General features: G+C 36.9%; 1 long non-coding RNA gene and 1 pseudogene across 4 annotated transcripts in view; both read left to right on the top strand.

Annotated features, from left to right (window-relative positions):
- LOC146459222 (thioredoxin reductase 1, cytoplasmic-like) overlaps positions 1 to 19,430 on the top strand; it is a 66,596-nt pseudogene extending 47,166 nt beyond the window's left edge. The window contains exons 1-17 of one of the 3 annotated variants that reach the window (XR_014858054.1): positions 253 to 396; positions 1,384 to 1,523; positions 3,371 to 3,431; positions 4,642 to 4,859; positions 7,171 to 7,243; positions 7,790 to 7,909; positions 8,523 to 8,560; positions 8,688 to 8,792; positions 10,871 to 10,986; positions 11,599 to 11,749; positions 13,031 to 13,105; positions 13,724 to 13,816; positions 14,241 to 14,317; positions 15,215 to 15,371; positions 16,411 to 16,614; positions 17,894 to 18,028; positions 18,384 to 19,430. The product of XR_014858054.1 is annotated as a thioredoxin reductase 1, cytoplasmic-like, transcript variant X1 (transcript). Of the gene's footprint in view, positions 1 to 252; positions 397 to 1,028; positions 1,121 to 1,383; positions 1,524 to 3,370; positions 3,432 to 4,641; positions 4,860 to 7,170; positions 7,244 to 7,789; positions 7,910 to 8,522; positions 8,561 to 8,687; positions 8,793 to 10,870; positions 10,987 to 11,598; positions 11,750 to 13,030; positions 13,106 to 13,723; positions 13,817 to 14,240; positions 14,318 to 15,214; positions 15,372 to 16,410; positions 16,615 to 17,893; positions 18,029 to 18,383 lie in introns of those variants that run through there. The other 2 variants (XR_014858056.1, XR_014858057.1) reach the window with 2 other exon arrangements.
- Positions 9,890 to 10,386, top strand: LOC146459223 (uncharacterized). Its single transcript, XR_014858059.1, has 2 exons — positions 9,890 to 10,022; positions 10,238 to 10,386. It is a non-coding gene; the product is annotated as an uncharacterized LOC146459223 (long non-coding RNA).
- Positions 19,431 to 19,632: the final 202 nt, after the last annotated feature.

Raw genomic sequence — 19,632 nt, 5'->3', positions numbered from 1 at the left:
TTCAAGAGACTTTGGCAACCTCGCCCCACCTCACCCCTTCTACCATCACTTGTTCTTGTGAAACCGGCTTTAATATTTGAGAGAGCCACGGAACATTAAATCCAGAAAAAAAGGAAGCTATCCTAAATCGCAGACATTTTCACCGATCGGTGATTCGATTCGCGTCCAAAAATACTGCATGATGACATATATGTCATGCAAGGAATGCTAATTGAGGCTGCTTATTCAGCGTGACTTGACATTTTCGAAGGATCTAAACGGACCTTATAAAAGCACAGGGAGAGCACATCAGATTAGTCACTTTAGTTTGTTATTCAGAAATTTTACAAATTTAATTCCAATTTTCTAAAGAACCATAGAACCGGATGGATACCGGTGAGCGAAGGACTGACACAGGTAAAAGGAAATCATTAAGCTGCATTGAGTATCAGTTAGGCCACAGTGTCACGAAATCAGAATAGTCTGGAATAGTTGATCGTTTACCGTAGAAAATGTAACCGTTCGTTTCCAACTTGATGAAAAACGTATTTGGGTTCTAATGGTATTATATTTGAGATGTTAGAAAATGAAACAAGAAAACTGTTTAGTCGAGTGCCAGCGTTGAGTCAAGCAGTGCAGGGTTTGGAATGCCGCGACAACTGAATCGGTTAATGCATTATGTGATTTTACATTTATTAGATGTCATTAATGTCAGATTAGAAGCGGGAAAATGATTCATGGCACAGGAAGTTTCCTTTCCCACTTCCGTGTTTTTTTTGAGTTGTTTCCCGTGATGTCAGTTTGATAGGAAAGGAAGTTGAGCATGCATGACTCGGTGAATTTTCAAGGATGCATACTCAAACCGACTCACAGCAAGTCGACCGCGTAACATAGCCACTGCGTTTTGTTTGTCTTCTATAAATGTAAAATGGGTGAAAAATCGTCAATTTTGCGAACATTTCCGAACGAAATCGATGAGAAATAAACAAGATAGTTTTCCCGCGCGCGCGTGAAAATTTCCCGCGTTACGTCACGTCATGCTTAGTTAGTGCCAGTCACGTGTTTTACAATGAAATTTCGTCCGACATCGTGCTTCCTTCTGTTGTCACCCATCAATTCCTGACAATTTCTCGACAAAAAGGTACGTTTTCTCCAATGAGCTGCTTATCCAAGCGCAATATTTTAAAAGTGGTGGTTGGTGAACAATCGAAACTGACAACTTAGCCTAGGCACGTGACCAGTGGAGTAAAATTTTGCATTTTTTAGGAGTTCAGAATTTTAACCTTCAGAACTTTTGAAAGGTTTACCTTACGTACAGTGCCGCTAAAGTACTTTTTGGTTTCCTGCTATGTGTTAAGTTTTCACGCCATTGTTTTGCTTTTGTTACAATCATTGGTTTCGTAGTTTCAAGCCTAAAGCGGGCGAGGACACCGTCGCCCGATACGCCGAGTAAAATGGCGCCGGTGAAAGACTTGATCGAGGAGAATATCAAGGACAATGTCGTGATGATATTCTCCAAATCTACGTGTCCATTCTGCAAAAAGGTGAGTGAGACATTGTTTATGTTAACATTGTCGATCTTCTGAGAAGAGGGAAGTTCTAATCAGGCAAGCAGATTTCTGTTTTGATAATGGCAAATTCAATAACTTAATTGCCGGCATTTCTGGCTGTTTTCGTATTGTCTGATATGAAGGCAGAAGCCTCGAGGCTACTATAGATTACGTAATCCCTGCACATATTAAACTTTTTGCTCGCTGATAGTCAAGTCGAAAATATACACAGTTTTGTGCTTTCTTTGGGAAGAAGGTTACAAAGATGACCTTAATTTTACGTGACTTGATGTTGTAAACTGATAGCGTTAGCACCAGCGCAAAATCGCTCGGTCGTGAGTTCTACTTCCAACGTGCACAGACTTTTATGAGCAAAAGAAGTATTTCAACTCGATTTAGGTCACGCCTGTTTTTAAGCTGTCATAGTTTTATTTTAGTGAGTGAAAATTGGTCTTTATACCCCTAACCCTCGAGTGCATCGTAGAATCAATAGCATCTTTTATTTGTTTTGTATTGTTTATTTTTTGTTTTCTGAGAGTGGTAAAATCAGGCACATCTCAGTTGCTGCTGGGGTGAATTTAACGGCTAGCTATATAAGATTGTCTTTCTTTTACTTTAGATCGTCCTTCTTGCTAGCAGCTAACCTTGTCGAACATTCAAATTCACACCCGTGTACTTAACTACATGTATATGTATATAGTATATGAACATGTGTTCGTATTAGATTGCTCTGTTCTGGCAAGGAATGATATCTTTCTGGAGTGGAAAGACTGAGCCAGTCCTATGCACACGTTTCTAATTCAGTTGTGTTCATACAAATTTTTGTTGTGTACACCCCTCCCTGGGGTAGATTGATGCTAAAACCCTGTTTTGAACAACACAGATATTTATCCACCCTATATTGAATTCTGTTCTCTTTTATACACTGGATCCAATGCTGTAGTGTCAGTATTAAGGGAAATGTGCATTTTAAGCTGTCCAAATGAAAAAACATGAATTATGTTAAATTAAAAATATCCCATTTTGGAAAGCTTTTTCAAAAAATATCCTGTTATAAATTATGTCCATTTTTATCATTTACGTGTAAACAGAAAACTGAATGTATTAATAACATATAATAATTGCAAAATGCTGTGCAATAGTAGACAACATAACAGGCGAAGTAAGCAGAACCGTACTGTAGGCCAAAGGGGTCCTGGAGCTGTAGGCAAAAATTAATGTAAACTAAACAGCAAATCTTCATCTGTATGTGACAAAATTACCAGCTGCCAGTATATTTTGAAAGGGGTGAATATGTGTTTTGAGTTTAAACATATGTACATATGAACAGGGACTGAAAGTTAAGCTTTCAATAATACTTCTAATAATAATAATAATAATAGTACCATAATAATATAAATATTATTTTTGCATAAGGCAAGTAAGGCCAGGTCAAAGTATTTTCCTTTTTATTTTTATTTTACAATATAATGGTCCGACTAATTTTCCTTATGACTTGTGTTTTATTTTCATTGATGTATTCTGTTTGATGAACAGAAATTTTAATTAATCTTTTGGTGACATGTTTCCTGTATATGTTGTAGAAGTTTCCAAACAAAATCTGCTTTAAATTGTCGATTATAATTTACAGTGTTTCATTTACAAGACCAATACCTTGATGGAAATTCATCTTGATTTCCAAAGCCCTGACTGCGGGTGCAAATACAGTGTATTTAGGCAGTCGCCTTTTTAGAGATATAATTGTACAACCAAGTTCTCAAAAGTGACATTTAAACAATGAACTTGTAGTTATACAATCTGTTGACTTGAATTTATGTTTTGATGAATTTTGCAAATGACAGGTGAAGGAGCTTTTCAAGTCATTAAATGTGACATTCACAGCCATGGAATTGGACTTGCTAGGTAAATTAGAATTTTGTAAAATTATTTATTTGTTTATTTTTTTTGGTTTTTTTTTTAGCCTGATAGAATAACTTTATTTGCTCTTGTATTTTTTTTTTATTAAAGCAGTAATACATTAAAAAGACATAAATTATACTACCAACACTACACGGCTTACAATACTTTGCTTAGAATACTTGACTTACCATGAACTTTGTCTACAGCTAACAATACTTCACATCTGTTACCAAAAGCTATCGACTACTTACAATGTTATGAAGAGATTTTTTTTTCCTATATTTATTTATTTGTTATTTTTTTCCTTTTCCTTTCCTGTGTTTACACAATTCTTAAAAAAATTATTTATGATGTAACATATTTTCTGAAATAAAAAGAGACCAAGAAATTACTTGCTTCTTCAGACCACCACATCTTTCTGTAGACCTGAACCTTTCAAAAGCTCTATTTTCACTGGACCCTTTTAATATGCAGTTGCAATGTTTTTTAGGGCCAGGAGCATTACATGTAAATATCGTTTTGTTGTTCGTGTTTTTTGTCCTCTTGACTAACTATGTTAGATGTTACAAACGGTACAGCTCACCCCACATCTTTTCCCCAATTTATCGTATTCTGTTTGCTCCTGTGTTCCTCGATTTCAGGAGCAAAGTAAAGACAAATTCAAATGGTGCTCTTTCAATCTCACTTCCTACCATTAATTTATTTATTGAATCACCACAGAAGGTAAAAAATTTACAGAAAAAAAAAGATGGAAGACTAGTACTAGGAAGGCAAAGGGTGTGACAGGGGTCAGAAGTGACTTCTGATAAACTGCTAGATTCCCACTCCCACTTGTATTTCCTTGTCCGAAGGGGGAGAATTTAGAGCGAGATCAGAAGTCACTTAGGGCCTTTTTCCACGCACCACTTCAATAAAGTTCTGCCCCATATAACTAAGAGAAAATATAACTAAAAAAGACAAATTATATCCTGCCATCCCATATTTATAAGAATTCTCATTGTTGCCTCGCATTGGTTTAGTTGCACATTAGCCAGCCGAGGGTTGTAATAAGAGTAAAAGGAATGATCATCGCCAAAGAACAAGGACAAATTTTTATTGTCTTCAATAAGCAACTCTTTATAACTGGCACAATTAATTAAGAATTATTTCAGGACTTTAAAAGTTGATGTCATCTACCATTGCATTGAAAGAACTCTGCTTTCTTGTTCGCTAGACAATGGTACAACAATCCATGAAAAACTGAAAGAGATGACAGGACAAAGGACAGTTCCCAACATCTTCATTCGTGGAAAACACATTGGTGGAGCTGATGACACGATAAAGCTACATGATGAAGGGAAGCTTATGGACCTGATTGTTCCGCCTTCAGAGAACTACACATATGATTTGATTGTCCTCGGCGGTGGGTCAGGAGGGTTGGCTTGCTCTAAGGTATGAATTCAAAGCAGTATTGATTTATGCTAACAATTAGATGTAACTCTTATATAGGCACGTCCTTGTTTATATGTTTAACCTCATTAATATACTTTAACATAAATGGAAAAACTACTTAACAGTGCAGCTAAATTGTGTCCATAAATTGAAAGGCTGGGAGCATAACCGACCTATGTCGAATTTCAGCCTGTTTTTCGATTTTGCTCGGCTTTGTCCGAATTTTTGCATGTGAACTTCAATTTGATATAAAAACATTGTCCAGTATTTTTTTCTGCCAATTTTTGTTTCATATTAATGCCATTGGGAATTGTTACCATCTTCTAAAGAAAAATCGATAACATTATAGTCACTATGGATGACCAAAAGAACAATGCATTGAGTATTAATATTTGTATTAAATATATAAACTTGTTGTCTTTTGAACCATGGCACACGATCGAAAGCGGTCCTTCTCGCAGGAGAAATGAAAATCTTACGCTTTTATTTGATTCTGTTACAAACTACTATGTGCGTGACAGGAATGTAAGAAATGCAGATACAATGGGTCATCAAAATGTCCGCACATTTCTCGGCCACTGTTTTCACCACTAAAAAGTCAATTTTATATGTTCGTTGGCAATGTATTACCTTCGGCTGCGCATAAATGCTTTGTTTATCATTTGGTCGCTATGTTGAAATGCTTTCCTAAATGTGTTTCACAGAGGAAATCTATTTTCGAACAGTTCTCACCCCATTACATAAAAATAATTCAAAATTCATTTAGTTTCTTTATTGCGACATGGGTGAGAACTGTTGCCAAAGTGCTAAGGCGCACTTTTGCTGTGATCAAAAGGGGTAGAAAAGAAGGGCAAAAATCGGTTTTTCAATGAGAGAAAAGTTTATCTCAAAACAAGCCATTTCCTTCCCTGCAACACGATTTGAATAAGCGAGAACTGAGGGCGAGAACTGTTACGCATTGAAAGAAAACAAGTTCTATGTCAGGCACTGCATGACTTACGGCTTTACTGGCTTTCAAGAGAGCGATCTTTGTATGAAGTCCAGTTATTTTCCCTTACGGTTAAGTGGAAAGTTACAACCATGTTAATGAAATAATGTGACGGTGAACTTTGCTGTAAGTTCGTTATGCTACTAGTTGGTTCTATCGCCCAGAAGGGAAAGCACAAAATTGGAACTAGCATTTTGGTGAAATCACGCTAAAGCTATTTGCGCCACACTTATCCTACAGCAAAAAAGAGTAACTTTCTTGACTTCGTTGACGCACAAAGAAAAAATATGCACCATACGACTTGGCTGACCGCGAACCGTAACTTACATTCCAATGTTTCCACTTCTCAAATACGCACGGTCACCTTACAACAAGAACGCACAGTCTGAGACCTCTTAACCGACGAGTACAACGTGGACAACATCTCTAACAACATTACCTTTCCATGCGTGTTCACTGGTAAACAAGCAAACCACCACATTCCCCCCCCCCCCCCCCCCAACTCAGTGTTGTTTTCTGGGTCACGAACGGTCTCCTGGCAAGCATCACCTTCCAAATCAACATTGCATAAGGGGGAGGGGGGGAGGGAGAAATAACTGTGGTAGAATTAAGAAACGAGAAACAGTAAGTGAGTGGTGTTTTTCATCTGTTTTCTGTTGTCATTGCATAGGGGAAGGGGTGGGAGAGAGAAGTAAAGTTCTGTGGTAGAATTAACAAGAGAGAAATAGTAAGCAAGTCAGGTTTTTGCCCTGTTTGTGTTTGGTTTTCTCAAGGAGTTTTGTACACGATTGTAAAACCGCGAAATGTTTTCAAAACCAAGGAGAGCAAAAATTTATGACAAATCTGAGCAAAATCGAAAACCAGGTTAAAATGAGACATAAATCGCTTATGCGCTCAGCCCTTCAATTAAAAGAGCGTGACAAACTTCCTTCTTGGTTCAACAGTACTGTTGTAGGTTATAAAAATTTTGTGCATGGCATGTTAAATAGTTTTGTAAGACAAATGTTCAAAATGCCAAGTTTTATAAAGAATGTATGGCTGGATGGAAACTCATACATTCTTTTTAAATGTCACGGTTTTTGAAAACCTTTTTCTCCAAGAATATTCAACAAATCACAGCAACATTTTGCATAGTTCCGAGTTCTCTCTCTTTCTTTCATCTCAGTCAATCCATTCAGATCACATGGTCCAAGCAACATGTTCACCTCTTTTTCTGATTGATCTCATTTATCACCATTTGATTTATTAAAATAACTGGTTCCTGAATTCTATGTTAGCATTTGACTTTCTTATAAATGATCAGCGTCTAATTTCTTCCTACAGGAAGCTGCTAACCTTGGCAAAAAAGTAGCAGTGTTGGATTTTGTGAAGCCGTCTCCCATTGGCACCACTTGGGGTCAGTTCTTGTCTTTCAAACAATATCGACTCGTTGACAACATTGGTCTTCATAATGTGCAGTTCCAGAAAAAATCTGTTCCCCTCCATGGATGGTCACCAGAAATTCCTAGGGGGAGGGGGTTCTTAAAAGTCAAAATTTTAGAAGCAAAGTATAAAGCTAAACTGGAATTTCCTGAGGAGGGGGGGGGGGGGGGGGACAGGGGGTGCAAAACCAAATCCTTCCATGCGGGGAGCATGGATGTTTTCTGGAACTGCACAATGTATAATGAATGTGCAGGAACTTGAGAGAGAATGTTGCCAATTTTTTTAAGAAATATCATTATTATTGTAATGCATTTTTAAAGGAGATACTGCAAGGTTGCTGTTTTGAAAAACAACTGAATTAAAATAGCAACTAATATGTCTAATTTTTTTAATCAGTAACTTTTTTTTATCCCTTTGAAAAGAAATTTAAATCCAGAAAATGCTTTAAGTAGCAATTTTTCATGTAACCATTCAAATCAACCTACCCAGGCCTTCTTATTTTAAATTACATCTCTCTTAGGCCTTGGTGGTACCTGTGTAAACGTTGGTTGCATTCCAAAGAAACTTATGCACCAGGCAGCAATACTTGGGCACAGCATGGAAGATGCCAGGAAATATGGATGGGACTATGACTCAAAAGGTAATGTAGTGGTTAGCGCGTCGGACTTTCGATCCGCAGTCGAAGGATCTGAGGGTCGTTGGTTCGAGGCCAAGTTGGTCTCTTCATTGCTGTGTTGTTTCCTTAGACAAGAAACTTTGCTCCACCTTGTCTCTCTTCACCCAGGTGTATAAATGGGTACCGTCGACATACTGCTGGGGGTAACCCTGCGATGGACTAGCATCCCATCCAGGGGAAGTAGCAATACTTCTAGTTGCTTCATGCTACAGAAACCGGGCTATTCGTGTGGGCCACTCAGGCTCTTGTGTGACTTTACACTGTACCTTTTTAAGTTTTAAGAATCAACATTAATAAATAAGGGTTCATTAATAACATTTAATTTATCTTTTACCTCATTTCAAGTTTTTTTATACCTTACTGTTCCCCTTTGTCAATATTATTCGTTAAATAACAATTAATAATTAATTAGTTGTAATTTTTTAACAATAAACGAATTTTAAATATGGCAATTTTGACACATGAAAAACCCAAAAAATAAACGGTAGTTACGGTAACATAAAAGGTCTTGAAAATAAACTTTGTTTTTTGTATTCAATGTACAAGTTGAAAATATTTTGCACATTTTTTTTTCCAGTGGAGCACAGCTGGGCAAAAATGAGAGAAAATGTTCAGGTTTGGTGTTAGCTTTATTTAGTGGAAAAGACTTCAGTTTAAAAATAATTTGTTTGATCTTTTAACTGGCACGCTGGTGAGTTCAAGGATGAACCAATAATTGTCAGTTCATATTTTGTCCGTTTAGAATCATATTGGGTCACTTAATTGGGGATACAGAGTGGAGCTTAGGGACAAGAAGGTCATATACAAGAATGCAACAGGGGAACTTTTGAATGCTCACACAGTTAAGGTAATTAAAGTGTTTAACAGTGCATTAATAATAATTAACCCCTTCCCTACCACAGCCAAATACACCCACCAACCGGTGGCCATCTTGGCTTTTTACAAAATTTTTATTTTGCTAAAAAATATAAAAATTTTCAAGGGAAACGTCTCAGCTCACTTAGACTTAGGACAACGAGATGATTTCAAGCCGTGAAAGGTATTAATAAAAAGTGATTTTGCTCAAAGTCATTTTTCTGGCCACGTGTGTTTTGTTATTGTTGCTCCAGTTCGATCAAATCCTGTTCACTGCCTTCGTCAGAATCGCCCATTTCCGAATCCTCCGAACTACTTGGGTCAAAATCACTGTCGTCCCTCCAATCATCGATATCAGAGTCCGCATCTACGTGAAGTTCGGGGAAAGCTTCCTCTTTTGTCAACATCTGTCCTCCTCATCGAGCCGCCATTTTGAAATGTTTTCAAAAAAATTTCAAGGCACTATATCTGGTCAGGGGCTTTTCCATATTAGCGTCAGACCTTTCTCAACAACCAGATTAAATTAATTCATGCGAGTCATGCTATTTGTTTGAGGACGTATATATATGTCCTAGGTCGTTGCGTGACATTCTGGAGGAAGTATATATACATCCTTGGTAGGGAAAGGGTTAATGCATTGTTACTTGTACCGACAAAGTAAAGTAAGTAAGTAAAGGCTTTATTTATATAGAGTAACACTTGACAGTAGTAAAAATACTGATAAAAACGAAGATAATGTTATTATAAATCGTTAATTTCACCCAGTGCTTCAAGGTTTAAATTCAAATAATTAGTGTATGACATGTTTTGTAATTCAAAGTAGTAGAAGAAACAAAAAAGTCAGTATTCGACACTAACGCTTGCCCGATTGCCCGGGGCAAGTAAAATGATTCAATGGGCAAGTAAAACTATGGTAAAAGTTGCCCGATCGGGCAAGCAGATGTTTTGCTCCTGTCCACAGTGTGTCCAGCAGGAAATAAAGCGAATTGAAAACTCTTTGCTGTCAATTTAATTATTGTGTTAATATGGGTACTTACCTTGGGATATTTTCATACCCGTTAGCCATAGATTGAAAAAAGATACATATTAGTTTGAACAAGATACAACGAAACGAGCACGAAACACTGTGCACAAAATCGTGGCTGCCATGTTTTTTTAACCCGCAAAGAATGTTGGTAAATTTACTGTACCTAGGCTCCAAGCGGCCAAATTTACGCTTCGTGTTTTCCCGGGATTTTCACAGCGATCAAGTTGTTGAAATGAGTCCATTTCAGTTTGGGTTTTCAAGGAAAAAGCGAAAGAACGATGTAAGGGAAGAAGAGAGGGAAAAAGGAAGAGAAGTTGACGAAGTTGAAGAGGTTAGCTAAAGAGAAAAAGTTTGAGGAAGTCTTTGCACTAGAAAACTCAGGAAAATACACTTGAAAGCAAGCGAGTTAGAAGATACATGTACCAAACCTTGACGAGTTGTGGCATTTTAACATTTTCCATGGCTTGAATTTAAGAAGGAGAAGGCTGTGTATTGTAAATGTCAAAAACCAACTGTGAGTTACCCAAATAAAGTTGATTTCGATTACAATGTAACGAGTTACCTAGGCATGGGGGTTGTCTTGACGCTTAGCTTAAGGTTGGAGATGGATGTTTTGGGCAACCAAAAAATACGCTAGGCAACAAAAAATAGAGACCTGGTTGCCCAAAGGGCAATTTAGCAGGAAAGTTAGTGTCGAATACTGAAAGTCATGTGCCAATTCTTGAAATTTTAGCTTGAGATCAAAAAAATAAATCCAGGACTTTGAATCTTGAAAAGCAGCAGAACCCTGTTAATATGACCATCTTCGGGACGTGAAAAATCAAATGTTGTCATAATAACGGGGTGCTCAGATTAACGAGGTTGTAAAACTGACTGGAATGACTGAAATGACTGGACTTTCAAATCATGCGTGGCAGAAAAAGTGATCGTAATAATGAGCTGGCCATATTAATGAGGTTGGCATAAGGCAGAGTTCCACTGTATAGCTCTTGACGAAACCATTCAGTTTATAAATTATTTAATGTTCTCATAATGGTATCCAGGCTGTTGACAAGAAAGGGAAGGTCACAGAGATGACGGCACAACATATTGTTCTTGCAAGTGGATTAAGACCACGATACCCAGACATACCAGGAGCAAAGGAGTATGGCATTACAAGGTAACAACATTAACTAGCTTAAACATTTACTTTTAAGGCAGGTGTCTAGCCTGGTCCAGTTATTTGCATGGTTTAAAAGTTATCTGAGGATTTCATTTCACTTGTTGACGATGTTTCCAAAAGCTTAGTTTTAGCCAAAGGTGAAGAACAAAACAGAAATTAAGGAGGAAAAAAGTTTTGAAAATTGAAAATAAAAATGGAATTCAAATTTGATGCTCATCCTGGTATTTACAACAAATGTCAAAATTCCTGTGCACTGATTGGCTCGTAGCTATTGTCCACAAGAATGCAGACAATAGAAAATAATGCCATCAATTTCCTGTGCACTGATTAGCTAGTAGCTATTGTCCATAAGAATGCAGACAATAGAAATGACATCAGATGTAACTTGCACACTCAATGAAAAATAAGCGAATTCTTTTTTCCATGTTATTGTAAAAACTTGCTAGTCAAACCACTCACCGGTGGCTCGTGATTCCACTTGAATTTTGAACATTTTATGACATCATTTTATGGTCTTTTAGAGTGTAGACCATAGAGAACTGCAGTCGATTTGTTAATTAGCTTAATTGCTTTTAACTTTAATTGTTATTTCTTGTTTTTGGTTTGCAGTGATGATTTGTTCTCATTAGAACACAGTCCTGGGAAAACAGTAATGGTTGGAGCATCATATGTGTCACTTGAATGTGCAGGATTCCTTCGTGGAGTCAATCTAGATGTCACTGTCCTTGTGCGGTCTATTCTTTTACGAGGTTTTGATCAGGTATAAAGGACTTAACAACTTACTGTGTATCATTGTACATTAATTTTCATAAAATGACAGCAAAATAACATGGCCTCAATATTTGCAAAGAAATTTACTAGCTGTTTTCCTCTTTATTTTTTTTTTCAATAATTATTATTTCATTTGCTTAATCTTTTATACTGTCAATCACTTTAGTTGTACGTAGTTCCGTTATTGCGCAAATACTTGTAATATAAGCACATGTCCCAATGCAAATTCTCTTTGTACCTGATGGAGGCTGGTTTGGCCAGCCACAATATAGAACACTTTAAAACAAAATTCCATGTTGTATAAATCTCTGCTTCTCTCATCATCAGCAAAATAAATTGTTACGTCTCTAGCAGAGGCACAGTTGTTGAGCAAGGGGTGCATGAAACTGGCTTTCCGACGTGGGGGTGTTACCAAATAGGGAAACCTAGTATTACTGTACATTACATCCCATCCAGGAGGGAGCTGTACTATTCCTAGTTGGGTGTCCTGTGATGGACTAGCATCGCATGCAAGGGTGGGATTCCTGAGTAGTACTCATCCTGGTTAGCCTGTGGTGGACCTATTATCATGGTCTTTATCAAAAGTCATTACGTGTTGGGCTTCCTGTGATGGACTACAAGCAGCCATAGGAGGGAGTAGGTTTTGTCACTTCATGCTGGGTGTCCTGTAGTGGATTAGCATCCCATCTGGGGTGGAGTAGTAATGCTTCTAGTCACATCATGCTGGGTTTCCTAGGGGGGACTAGCATGCGATACAGGGGGAGAACAGCAATGCCCCTAGCCACTTTTTTCTGGGTATCCTGTGATGGACTAGCATTCCATCCAGGGGGGAGTAGTAATATTTGTAGTCAATTGATACTGGGTAGCCTATGATGGACAGGCATACCATCTTGTCTCGGGGGCGTAGTGATTTTCCAAGTTACTTCATGCTGGGTATCCTGTGAAGGACTAGCATTCCATCCAGGGGAAGTAGTAATATTCGTAGTCACTCGATGCAGGGTAGCCTGTGATGGACTAGCATTCCACCCAGTTGCTTCATACATGTACTGCACAAACCAGGTTAAGCTCCAGCTGTGTGGGGTCCCCTTGTGATTCTACGGCTGTAAGTGCAACTTTTACTACCATTTGGATCTCTGTTTAATTTACTTTAAACTTTTTAAACTTTTCAACTTTATCGCAATTTTTTATAGTTAAATTGTTCAACAAATCTCTTCTTCTACATGAATAAAATAAAATAACAACAAATAATTAAAACATTTTACTCTTCCAGCAAATGGCAGAGAAAATTGGTACTGATATGGAGAACCATGGAGTGAAGATTGTAAGGCCTGCTGTTCCCACAAAGGTATTCACCTTAAGTTTGTATTGTCAGTAGATTATTGCAATCATGAACTCTCATTCACACACTCAGTCATGTTATTGTGTGAGTTGCAAAAGATGAGCAACCATATATATAGACTGTCCTCCACTTCAATCAGTGCCTTCACATTTAAAATTCCAAATCAGATGTTATTACTGAAGATCTTTCCATGCTGTGTTTTGGTAATCTTGCATTGACATTAGTTATTTTGGGGTCCAATGCTGATGGAGGCTGCATGTTCTTCCAGTATTTACCTGATTCACCCTCAGCATGTGAATCATAGATGTATAATACACAATAGCTAGATAATAATTATAATAATATGTCAATAATAAATTATTGAAATGAGAGTTTCACAAACTCTTAGCTTTTACTTCTTATTCTTGTATAAATAAAGATTGACTGACTGACTGACTGATTGATTGATTGATTGATTGATTGATTGATTGATTGATTGATTGATTGATTGATTGATTGATTGATTGACTGATTGATTGATTGATTGATTGATTGATTGATTGAACAGGTTCAGAGTATTGGAGAGTTGTGTAGACCATTCTTTTACAACTGAATGTGACATTCATCTGCTTTTATTATCTTCAGGTTGAACTTATAGCAGAAGGAACTCCAAGACAGCTCAAAGTTCATTTCAAACTCTTGGAAACAGGGGAAGAGTCCTCTATAGATTGTAACACTGTAAGCAACAGTTGCAACTCTTACCAACCAGATCTCAAATCACTAGTCATTAAAACTGAATGTGTGCAGAGCCTGCTTGCTTTACTATTTTGCATATGGGTCTTGACTTAGATATAAATTGGAAGCATTGTGTATGTCAAAAGTCAAATGTAGAATCCAAAACCTTAAAGATATGAGCGGGTAGTGCTCAACCTCGAATACTGAAGATCGGTGTTTTACCCGTTATCGGTTAGGATTCTTCAAAAACCTGGGATACCAAAATGAAACTATACACTGTAAGCAGTTTTTCGCTGTTGTGCTGTTTAGAGGAAATAAACTAGATTAAAACATATGAATACTTCATATGCACTGTTAGGAGGCATATTATTGAATAGAAATAATAAAGCCAAGTGTACACACTGAGATAATTATTTTCCCTGTGCAGGTGATGTTTGCTATCGGTAGAGACCCTTGCACCAAGGGAATTGGATTGGAAAATGTTGGTGTGAAACTCAACCCAAAGTAAGCAATTTTTCATTACTGCATGACTTATACACTCTTGCAGGGTTCATATAGGTCTGATGGGAAACCTGGAAAGCCTTGGAATTTTTTAATTTCGTTTTCCAGGCCTGGAAAGTCATGGATTTTAATATTATTGTGGTTTCTGGAAAGTCATTGAAAATGATGTTTATGGAAAAAGTCACTTAAAAAAGCATTCTTTTATGGAACAAAAGAGGAAGAAGATAAGCAATTAAAAAAAAAACTAAAAGGAACCAAGAAACACATTTTCACTCAGTATAGAAATAAACACTGCGCATTTTGACACTGTAAAATGTGAACTCTTTGTCATGGAAAACTTGAAAAGGTCAGGGAAAAAGTTGTGGATTTTTAAAAGCCAAAAAGCGTAGGGACACCTGTATTGAGAGTACACATTGAAGTATAATTATATAACGGAAAGTACCGGTAACTCCTTGGCTTGTTAGGGCAGACATGCCCTTAAGTTTAGGACTCTTGTGGATATTTTTATACATGTAGAAGGCGATATTCTCAGAGAATATAATTTTCATATAGAGATCATTAAATGAAAAATATGTTTCTGTGGCTGCAATATCAAGTATCCCAGAGGGGTGAATATAAACCATTAGATCAGAAGCAGGAAAGTTGGTTCAGCACTTGGGCACAGAATGATTTTCCAATTGAGTGTTGTAAAAGCAAAACCAGTTCAGTTATAGAACCAATCATGGGTGCAAGTAAATACACCTTGATTAAAACTAATGGAAATGTAACCAAAGTGGTTCACAAGCAATGTAAGTCTATCACAGACAGTACAGTCATATGATCACACACATATGCACAAGGAAACGTTGATTACTGATGATGGACCAGAGCTGGAAACATGTTCATTTTTTTTTTTGCCAGGAATGGAAAAGTAATTGTAGGAGACAATGAACAATCCAGTGTGCCAAACATTTATGCCATAGGAGATATCCTTGATGGTAAACTTGAACTGACTCCTGTGGCCATACAGGCTGGCAAATTACTGGCACAGCGGCTATACAATGGCAGCAATGAGTTGGTGAGCTAAACTCAAGCAATAAATTAAATAACCTCCCTCCTTTTCGCATTTACTGGGAATAACAGCAGGATGTGTGGACATCCTTCTAGAGCACAGTTATCTTTTTGCACACCACCCAAATCATCAATCAGGCATTTTTTTACAAGGGAAAAGGTAGCAGCACCAAACAAAAATCCTTATCACAGGTTACACACCTTGTTACAGTTAGTCAAGCATCTGATCAGCACCATCCTGAGACTTTCTACTGAATTATTGTTAGCGTACATTTTACAAAGGTTTAATTTGTAATGATTGTATGACAATTTCAAATCACCAGCCATGTTTACTCAAGTTTAGATAAGAACCATATTTGGGAACAGGAAAAAAATTAATTAAACTACGTAGTACACATAATAGATATCAAAAAGTGGTACCAATAGTTGACGATTGCCTACTTGTATAAGGCGAAGTATTGGTTAGTTGAAATTCACATTAATTATTATAGAAGTTATAAAAAAGGCCATTGAAAGAATCCCTTGGCAACTTAGAGTTAGCTGTAGTTAATATTGTTCGAACCAAACAACTTTGAAAGTCAGGGAGTCAATAAAGAATTCAAAGGGGTCTATATATCAGCATGGTTTTCTCCCAGACAAACATTCAAGTCATTGGATCAGGAAGCCAGCTTTCTCAGGGTTTTAACTTAAGACTTTTCTCTTATAATTTTTGAACATTGAATTTTTTAAAAGCGAAAAAGAAATAACTAATTAATTAAAGGAAACAAACTTTAGACGTTACAGTTGGAGCTGCAAAACCTTTTTAGCCTTTAAGCCCTAACAGTGATCAGCATCAAATTTCTCCTTGTAATATCAATACTTATTCAAACCCTAAGGTCATGAGAATTAAGGATATGATCACCCAAGGTGCATTTTCTTGATATTTTAATAACTTCTCCCCCTTATTTTTATTTATAAGAAAAGTATGGGGACAAGATAGGAGAATTTTTTCTTGATGTTAGGGGTTAAAGGGTTATAAATATGTGATCTTCTCTTTTTTGTTTCAGTGTGATTATGTGAATGTTGCGACAACAGTCTTCACTCCACTGGAGTATGGCTGTATTGGTCTGTCAGAGGAAGATGCTGTTGCTAGGTATGGAGAGGATAACATTGAGGTTTATCATACAAATTACATACCCCTGGAGTACACTGTGGCCAAACGAGATTCGTCCGATTGCTATGCCAAGTTGATTTGCAACAAAAGTGATAATGTGAGTATTATGTATTAAGTAATATTACTTCCATTGAAAGGATCAAAATACAGATTCCAGTTTAACTGACTGAAAAAATCTCATTTATAATTCACCATTTATTTCACATACCGGTATATACTAGCAGTATGCAGGATGTTTGTCACATGAACCTAGTTTAATGGCCTTAGTTCCCACGAGTCTCCTGTAGCTCAGTGGTAGAGCATCCAAACTAGTAATCAGAAGGTCTTAGGTTTGACTCCTGATAGGAGCACTTGGATGTCCTTTTTCCCATTAAGCCTGTGTCACTAACTGAAAATATGCCTCTATTGTTTATTCACATAACATCACATTTTCTTTCAATATTTTCTTGTTTCCTGCATTATTTATTTAGAGATAACATTTATTGCAAAAATTTATTAAATGAATATCCAGCTCCACTCAGGACTGTTTGAATAATGCGCAAAACGATCATGAATGATGCGATATTCAATAGTTTGTAATTTCGGATAAAAAACGATTTAGAGAAACATTTGTAATTTGCTCAGTAACAAAAAATTGTTTGGTTTTTATTTAAAAATTAATTTATTTTTATAATTTTATTCAGAAATTTATTTGAAAGTAACATTTTCTTTTGCAGAAATTTGTTACTTAAATATCCAACTTCACTTAGTACTGTTTCAATAATGCACAAAACCTGTGTGATGCAATATTCATACAGTTTGTAATTTGCACAATAAAGAAATGGTTTGGTTGTTATTTGGACCTGAAGTAAAAAGCCAGTTTCTTGACTTGTGTGCTCATTTTGTTGCACTTTTTCTCAGAGATCTGTTTGCTCTTATTATAAAAGATTAAGTTGGATAATTATTAGTCTCTTATTACAGCTGCAGATGTTTTGGGTGTGTAGAATCGCTCGATATTTTAACTCATTGTTTGTATTTGGGCTCATCAAAAATACATGCACAGTACATCTCGTAAAAATATACAACAATACTACACAACAAAACAACCCACTAATACCACACCATATGACATACAAATTTCTCTTCATTGAAAAAGATTCCACAAAGGAATCAAAAGCTTTTAATGCCTTAATTTTTTTTAATCCTGTAAGCTAATTTTGTTTTCCAAACTTCAAATGACAGGATCAAAACAATTTATTTTCTCAAACCCACTGATAAAATATACTATTTATTTGCTAGTTTATCCAGGGTGTAAGGGCAGAGTATGGTACTCTTAAACCTTGGGTACTGTAGGCAACAGTTAATTTATAATCCTATGCAATGGTTTAATTCTTCAGGAGCGTGTAGTTGGATTTCACATAGTAGGTCCTAACGCTGGAGAAGTTACACAAGGTTATGCTGTGGCCATCAAGTTAGGAGCTACCAAGAAAGACTTTGATAGAACTGTCGGCATTCATCCTACAGTCTCCGAGGTTAGTTCATGCTTACAGTAATACAGTTTGCAACATTTTGCACAATTGAACCTTGATAACATGGACTCACTGGTGCTACCAAAAGTTGTCTGAATTATTGAAAATATAGTAGTTTTGCTGTTCTTCGATATGTTCTTATTTTTTGTTGGTAAAATTGAAGAACAGCTCTGTTGAAGGCTATCTGCCAGCCTATTGTCAGTCACTTGTTGGCAGACTGTCAGCCGCTTGTTTGCAGACAGTTGGTCCGGAAGTTTGTGACAGGTTAATTTAAAGAACTCCCTGCCAGCACCCCAGTGGTACATGTGCCACCTGCTGCTTTTTACCAACTGATAAATGAATTTCTTGTTGTTTGTAGATCTTCACGACACTTGTGAATACAAAGCGGTCAGGTAACGACGTGGCTGCAGCAGGATGCTGAGGTTAGACCCTGCTGTTGCTTCTCCTTGGAGTGCCTAGAGATTGTATCATCTCTTGTTCATTCTAAGGGCAACAGCAGGGTTACACCTGTACGCTGGATGTTTTGGTACAGTGGCGACAATCTTGTCTGCAACAATGACAGTGAAGTTTGTAACCTACATCAGTGGGAAAACTTCACTTGATGTTTGATGTACACATGGACATCCAGTTTTTCCAACTCCAAAGTGGATTGGAGAGAACACGAACTTGAAGATTCTTTGATTTTACATTCAAAATGGGTAGTTTCTACACAAATGGTTATAAAGTGGACTTATCTTTGTCAAAACTGCCAGCACTCATGCAGCATTTCATAAATGAAATGTGCCCATTTGAAAGACTGTGAACTCTGCAGTACTACTATTCAAAATTCATCACTTCCATTGTCAAGCTTTTTCTTTGCTTTGTTCCCAGTAACCCCAAAGTCCTTTCTAAGGTTTTCAGCAAAGGGGTATTTCAAAGATACACTTATATTGGAATGTGTAGTTCCAGAATATTTCCATACCCCCCCCCCCCCCCTAACACAGAAGGGATCAGAAATTCCAGAAGGGTGGGCTTCAAGGCTAAAAAATTAAAAGGAAAGTATGAAGCTAAATTGGGATTGTCAGTGGGGGTGAGGGTATCAGAGAAAACCCCTGTGAGGGAAGGTATGGATATTGTCTGAAACTACACAATCCTTTAAAGTGTATATGACAGAATTCTTTTTTTATTATGAGCACTTACTTTCTTTGAAGGATAGCCAATTGATAAGCAAACAACATAATTTCCTGCCATAAAACTCTTATCCTTGTGATAAGAGGATTGTCCAATTTAACAAATTCCAGGTTTGATCTTTCTACACGCAGAAAATAAACTGTAAAGCTGTGTAATTACAAAGCCTCTTGCTTTACCAGCTGTAAAAATGCATAGGAAAAAAATTTAGCAGAAATAAACATGTTATTAAAAGAAATTGGAAGTGTTCAGTTTTTGTTTTGGTTATCAATTAAGGGATCTTGAGCACAGTCACGGACATCACTGGCAAAAACTGGAAGTCAAATGTCTCTTTCCTGGCTCGTTTCCTCTTCATGTCACCTGGCTTTCCATCACAGTTGTGATGGCATAAGAATGTGCCACTAGCCAGAAACATTCAATTTCCAGTTGTCATTGGTGGC

Source organism: Pavona decussata, unplaced genomic scaffold (genome assembly GCF_977016875.1).
Source record: "Pavona decussata unplaced genomic scaffold, jaPavDecu1.1 SCAFFOLD_223, whole genome shotgun sequence".
Taxonomy (NCBI): domain Eukaryota; kingdom Metazoa; phylum Cnidaria; class Anthozoa; order Scleractinia; family Agariciidae; genus Pavona; species Pavona decussata.
Note: the sequence above shows the minus strand (reverse complement) of the source record. Positions and strands in the feature narration are given on the sequence as shown.